An 8,046-nucleotide genomic window follows, 5' to 3' on the forward strand; every position below is an offset into this window, starting at 1 on the left:
CCCAGTTCTTCCCACACAACCCAGAGTTTGAAAATTACTGCCCTAAAGAATCCTTCAACAAATGGCTCTTTTACATCAGCATAAATCAAAATCATAACATTCCTTCTGTATCGTGACGTATTTCCAAGTGGGAGGGTCTCTGAGCTATCATCGCTCAGTGATAGATGGGGGTGGTGGGTGTGGGTAGAGAAAAAGGATATCATTGGTTAATTTTATTTTCATTTTTAATTAAAGATTATGGGAAAACAAGACTTCTGTCTTTCAAATGATATGATCAATTATGCTTAATATGAATAGGAACCTGAACTAATTAAGGTAAAAAAGTCCATTCAGATTCAGATTCGTTCGACTTTAAAGGAAGACGTCAGTGCTTATCAGTTGAATCTCTATCTGCTGCATCTGTAGCATACTAACGGTTACTATGGACAATAATTTGGTCACCTTTTCCTTTATTTAGAAAAGATCAATAAACGTATTGACTCCAAACACACTTATAAAAGGAAACGTTCAATAGGGCAGTTGCTCCAGCAGAGGTTTTCTGTTCTTTTAAGCATGGGAAAAATATCTAAAATATTGCCTATTTTGACCATATCATGCAAAAACCTTGTATCTCCAATTTTGTCTTCTTGTACTTTTTGGCAAAATTTCAAAGCTCTCTTTGTCCTTTGCATTGTGTTAGTTTCACAATGAATGAACCAATAGAAATTATCCAAAATTACTGAGAAAAAATCATTAACTTCTTTTACAAGTAAAAAGGGTTTTATCATTTTGGAGATATTTGTTTTTCTTTCTGACAGGGACGATATGCTACTGTTGCAGCAGATGGATTATTACATTAAAAAACAATTCATTAAAAGGTGATTTAGGAAATCATATGTGTTTTCTTTTCTTTGGCATTGCTCCAAAGAACCTTACTGCAGCTTTATTTTCCACAGTATGTGCTGGTAACTGAACCTAAACACACCTCTGGTTATTGTAACTCTTCATGCAGATTTTGAGCAGAAATCCCCTAATTTAGATCCACTGTGTATGTATAAATGTTCTGGCCCTGTGTTAAATGTATGTTCCAGTCATATATACTCATACTGGGTGCTCAGGGAAAACCACAGTGTGCACGTACAACCACTAACGTTTCTCTTTATGTTTGCTTGTTGCTGTAATTATTTTTGGTAAGCCTTTGAAAAACTCTAAGTGGCACTCATTACCATTACTCACAACCATACAGAGAGCCTCCACCACATCCACATGCTCGTTATATAATTATGGTAACAAAAAAAATAATAATAATCATCATCATCAAGGAACAGTAACATGAAACATAAGCACCTGTGCAGAAAAACAAGCATGATGAATGCACACTTAAAGCTCCGAGCATGCGTTACATCGTCACACAGTGTAAAGGTAAATATTTATCTTTGAAAAAGCCCCCGTCTATGGCTGCCTCATCACATCTGGTGTGCAGTACGGAAATGTGCTCTGCTTTTCATGTTCCTTACACACACACACACACACACACCACACACACACACACATAAGCAGCAGATGATGAAATATTTGTGAATCTTGTACTCATTTACTGTTCAAACCTATGTACTTGGCAGCAGTTTGGAGACTGAGGTATGATATGTCAGCTAATGGAAAGTGCTAGGCTATTGGGACATTGAAAGACAACAGGGAAGCTGCTGGCTGAGGCTAAAAGGGCTGTGAGATGTGTAGATCTGGTGGTAGACTCTGCGGGAGGGATGTCTGGTTGAAAAAGGAAAGATAGTTTTCTCCATACGGGAAATAGCACCAGTTTGACTCAGTGCTCTGTCTTCTCCATGTGGCAACACAGTTATATTTTTAGTCTCCACTGTAAAACTACCTGGCAACACTTTACTTTAAAGGGAAAATCCAAATTCTGAATCCAATTCAAAATCAGTTAACAGAGCACTCAGTTGCTAAGTAATTTACCTAATACCTAATAGTAACACCTAATGCTTAATGGTCACTTAAATAATGTTTAAATAATTAATAACATCAATTCATTTGTGACCTGTAATGTAATTTGTTACCAAGTACAATAAGTGACTATTGCCCTTCTCACAGTTCTCAGTTTAGTAAACAGCAACAAATATTATGACCCTAAAATGACTTGCAAAAACGTCTTACGTTAAAAGTAAAGTAGAACATAATCAAATCATTTGCTGCATTTTAAAATATTCAAATAATCACTTTTGGTTCACTTTACAGAAAGAAGGTCCAATGTTCAAGATTTCATTGATTTCACTGACTACCTAAGCTAAGTCTTCAGCTTACCTTAAACATTAGCTCACAGTTGTATGCAGAGGTTTAGATGATAGTTTTTTTTTATTATTATTCTCCAAAGTGTTAAACTCAGCAAAGAAACTATGCACTGAAATTTGCAGAAAGCTGTCATATTTAAGTCTGTACCTTGTGGAGAATGTGTTAACTTATTTTCACTTCAACAAAATCAACAAAACCTGTAATTTGACCAGAGATGTTTAAACTTTTGCATAGGACTATATCACTGCTGTCGGAACAAAACGTTGTATGTCCATTTTTGATTTTGACATAATTTGAAAATGCCTGTTGCTTTTGAAAGTTTATGTAAATTTCATGATGAATGGATCAAAAGAAACAGCCCAAAGTGACTTGGAAAAAGGTCTGGTTACATTGACTTAAATTAAAAGTACATTATGTTTTTTCCTTATCATGTAAAATCATCATTTTGGAGATACAAAGTTTTGTTCTGACAACAGTGATATCAACAGCGATATGTTAAACTGGCTAAAATCAGCTAGCTAATAGGCATTTATAACAGAACACTTGTTTTATGAAGAGCGGTAATGTTTATTATTCTAAAACTTTAAAATAAAAAGGAAATAGTAAGAAACACAGTAGCTATTTAGTAAAGATCAGTTAGCTAATTTCTTTCTTGGGGTTGACTTGCAGTGAAGAGCAGAAGTTTTTTTATTCTGTAATTTGGTAATACAACCATAAATAATTCAGCAAATATTATAAAATTAATATGTATATATGTAATATGCATACATGTGTGTATATGGACTGATATGTATGCTGTGAATGGGAAACTTAAGTACCCACATACTGTATATTTCTTTGCATTGTAGTGAACATGTGAATTCAGAGTGCCTGTGGTTAATATGGGCCGCTTACCATGACATAAACCATCAGACATAAGCAGAACTGCTATGAGATGGTAGAGATTGTATGCAGAGTAAATATAACACTGTGCTGTAAGTCAAAGGCGACAAGTATAACAGGGAACACAATTCATAGCAGCAGCTGGACACATCTAAGGGCACACCAGACCATCAGTGAAGTCACTGGGCATTTAGTTGCCCAATGAAGTCATTGAGTCATGTAGAAGACTGAAATACTACATCTACATCTCAGCATGCGATACAAACATTTAAACTCACTTTAAATGGGTACACAATTAAGGTCATATGTGTTCAGTGAACTCCTATAGGCACTATATCACAGTCAATACAGTGATTTTACTGCGTTTGAGACATATCTCACTTATTAAAACCAAACAGTGCTTTGTTTTCTGCCCTGTTTTGGAACAAAGTGTACCTGCTGTAATACCACAGAATTTTTTATCCATTAAAGCTAATGCATTTCATCTGACTAAACCTCATGGTCAGGAGTGAGAAGTCCTGGCCAATCAATGAGTGTTTTAACAAATCATTGTCACCCATTTGCTTTGTTTTGACATGTCATCAACACCGCAAATTCCGTTGTACATTCTTTCAATAATTTTCACTGATTCGATTGTTTTGCTTTTGTTTTCATTCTTTCTGCCTTTTTCATTCTTTCAGTCTATTGGCCTGAACAGGCAAGTCATGTTTTCGTGAAATCATTTCAGTTGCATGACGTTTTTGCCAGTATGGATTTGTCTGTTTCCGCTGGTGCATAGCAGCAGACTGAGAGGACAACAGAACAGCCGGTAGCTCTCTGTTTTTTCTTCCTTTGAACCACTAAAAAAAAAAAACACACACAAAAAAGCAAGAAGAAATTACAGTAAATACACATTTGAAAGTGTACACAGCAAAATCAGCAGGGTTCAGTTAACTTCTGTTAAGTGATCCCACCCTGCCTGTAGCTCATGTGGACTCCAGAGGGGCTAATCTAATCCAGGTGAATGTAAGGTCTAGCCTTGATGAAACTGTTTGTTTCTCTTCATAAAGAATTGTAATAGTGCTTGTTTTGACATAGAACAGGTTTCTATAGAGTTCCTGATGAGATATTAATGGACAGGACAAGTTACAGAACCTTTTACAGCCTCCGGGATGTACTTTACAGCTGGGGCAGTGGTGCAAGGCAGAGGCCTAAAATTTTATTTCAAATCTGACTGAACCCCACTGACAGCACCAAGTTTTTGAATGTACACCCAACAAACTGCTGTCTGGACCTGACCTGAACCCAAGACCAAATAACAGACCTAACGATAAAAAGAGAAATAATGACAGTGCTTGTTAAGTTAGCTTAACAACAACGCAAAGTTACCAGGTGTCATAACATCAATCAATAAACAAAACAATATATATATATATATATATATATATATATATATATATATATATATATATTGTTTTGTTTATTGATTGATATATATATAAAACAGGGTGAGTGGGACATCAGGTAAGAAAGGAATAATTAGTTTCATGTTGCAGTGGTCTTTGAGTGACAGGAGCTAGTCCAGGGGTCAGCAACATGCAGCTCTTTTACTGCTGTGTTGCGGCTCCACAGCAGAATTCGATTTTTAGGTAAAAATATAATAATTCTCCTTTGCAGTAAAATAAAGCTCTGCTGATCATTCTAACACAGGTTTAGCAATAAATGGTCTAAAACGCTGGAGTTAATAAAGTCTATGTCTGCTAATTCACCCTTTAACCCTGACGATTGACACACAGGCTGCTGGTCACCATAGCAACACAGACAACATCTCGCCTAGCTAGTAGCTAGCGAAAAGACAAAGAGAATGATTTAAGATTAACATCAATAATTTAGAGATGAATTGACTTATTTGCATTTATAAGAACTCCAGCTGGTTTCCTGAAAAGTCATGAAGCTCAAGTCAGTTTCTTGTTCAAATTGCCCCGTTCCATGGTGCCGTAGTTACATTCTGGTGCTTCAGGCACCATTTAAGGTTGAATGGGAAAATTCAAACAAGAAGCTGGCGAATGTGAAGCTGACTTCAGCCTCATAAAAAATTGAATATTGAAAGACATTTTACAAAGTCTTTTCTACTTTTGTGGAAAGGTTTCCTATCAGAGATGTGAGAAAAGTGGCTATAGCTGAGCTAAAGCTTAAAGCAGAGCAAAGTAAGTCTACATTTTTGTTTATATTTTTTAGCCTAAACTAGTACATTAGCACCTACTGAGACTTACAGCCAAGATGTTCAATAAAACATCCAATAAAACAACATAAAATATTGTGGTTCCCAAGGTGGTTTGATTTTTGTTGACAAAATGACAAAATTACCCTTCTTAACATTTGGGTTGCTCATTCCTGACCTAGTCAAATGTAACCATCATGAATAATTACATAAGGATCAAGAGGATACTTGTTATTCAGTGTTTGTTTTCATTGGCCTGGCATCATTGTTTTGAGTGTGATCACAATTTGAAATCCTAGTTTTTTAACGTAATTGACCGAAAATTCTGGGCATGTCCCGCCTCCCTTAGTCATAGTTGTTACTTTCACTTTAGACTAACTGGTAGCATCCATAGAACTTAAAAGTTCAGTAGCACTAAGAAAAAACTAGAAACACACAGTGGAGTAGAGGTGAAATATTCAAATATTCACTGGCTTTGCAAGATGTTCAGTGCAGACATACATGTTTGAGAATTTAAAGAAAAAAATGGATTCTGGAAGGCATGTTTACATTAATCAAATCAGGGAAATCGCTTAGTCACTCAACGCTAACGTGGTATGTTTTCAGGTTTTCTAATAAAGAGGAGGTTTTAGTGATGTAAGCTGCCTGTTCAGATGAACTAATGCTAAAACTAACAGTGGTGGCTGGTCAGAACAGTGTTAGATGCCGAGGACTCATCTTTTACACAAGGTCTGTAAGCACACTTTAATGAAACAATACATAGAATGATGTGTGTATGTGTTCTCATGTTTATCTTTTGATAGCTTTTCACATACTTTCTGTATGTACAGTCCTGTATGATCTGACTGCTTTATCAAGCTAACAGTCAGCAGCTAAATTAAGAATAACTGTTCAATCACTTCAGACAACATCCCAAAAGTCTGGATTTTAGTGTGGATAAACTTTAGACTGCACATTCTACTGTATTGTTTTCACGCTGGCATTGTGGGCCTCAGTGGACCTTGGTGCAAACAACACAAGTGCCTCTAGCGTGCCAGATTAAGAATTATTGAAGGTAATAAAAGTGAAGAAGATGAATAAAGTAGGAAGAACAACTAAAGTGGGGTTAAATGCAGGACAAAATCCGTTAAAGGAAAACAGGCAATGAAAAACCAGAATGCGATATATGAACCTGACCAGAGCCTGACAAATATTTGAGAAATAATGTCTGAACGCAGTTCAAACCTGATGCGAGTAGGTGGGTCTTTTGAGTTCAGACAAATATTTCAAGCTCTACTGCAGGGAAAAGGTTTCCTTACAGAGCTAAACTAAAGCACACCGTTAAAAAACTCAAGCCCTACAGAACAACACAATACAGTTTAGGTAGATCGAGAATCAACATTTCTCAGATACCTGTGCGCTCTTTCAAAATAGCTCTAATAAATCAGAATGTGTTACTATTTTATTTTATAGGTCTGAGTTTTCAAGCTCCAGGGTTGTCAGACGTTTTAAAATGTGGCCACCCATCACCCGTCATGCAGGGCTTCTGCTCATGATGCACTGGGGGTTTGGAACAGACGTGGGCCAAGGCCAAGCAGACCGCTCATATGAACTGAGCCGTTCATCAGCCGAGCATATTTTTATGATAGGACTCCCATGCAAAAACGTCGTATTTGACAGCATTTCAGTGCCTTCTCATGAAAACCACACAGACCAGCCAAAGAATTCCCTCCGTTTGGGGTCAAAGGGGAAAATCTCGAATTCAAATGCAGTGTGTAGCGCAAGCGTGAAAGTAAATAAATATATAACACATGCACTGCGCTGAAAGCAGCTCCATCCCTTGGGCTGACAAGACCTTCTTATTACTACAGACATTTATGGGCCCTCACAAACCAAATGGAGGTGGAAAGATGAGGAAATTGAACCCAAGTGTATTATGAGCATTTCTGCACTAAAAAAAGTGGAGTTTCTCAGTTGGAGAACACAAAGCAAGTCTAAACAGCTTGATTGCGTCAGCATTGGCGATGTGTCTTTTATTGCTCATACGCAGTGAGGTCACACGAGTGTGACACGTTTCTGTGAGGCCCTTTAAACACCTAAGAGAATTAAAACCATTAGCCTTACAGCAGAGCATGCAACACATGACAGATCAACACGTCTTTGCCCAATAGGCTCCGTATTTGCTTTGTGATTTTAGAGGCCATATATCAGCCGTCACCTGTCTAGAACGCTAGCTCTGCAAAAAAACAGATCCAGTCATCATCTGCACTGAGCCAACTGAGAAAAAGTGTGAGTTAAAGTAATATATGACAAGCTCTTATTAGGGTTAACATTTTTTACACATGTAGTGTAGGTGTTCAGACAAAAAAGCTTAATTTGTGATTAAAGTGATCTTAAGTTCAATAATATAAGCTAATCTGGCATTAGTCAGTATGAAAAACATTGTATCAAACTTCCACAATCGACACACACCATTTTGCTGCACAAGGTTAAAGGTCACAGGGTTGACCCGAAGGCCCGAGGACAGAAGCACATTTGCGGTTTCTTGAGTATAGGTGTCAGAGCACTGTCGATATACGTGTCACATGCTGATGACACAATTAGAGAGTAAAAATAAATGAAAACTGATTTGGCAAAAAAGCAACAAAGGCACCAACACATGGTGCATGACCTGCTGACCCCCAGTCTGACTGTCTAAC

Source organism: Colossoma macropomum, unplaced genomic scaffold (genome assembly GCF_904425465.1).
Source record: "Colossoma macropomum unplaced genomic scaffold, Colossoma_macropomum, whole genome shotgun sequence".
Classification (NCBI taxonomy): Eukaryota; Metazoa; Chordata; class Actinopteri; order Characiformes; family Serrasalmidae; genus Colossoma; species Colossoma macropomum.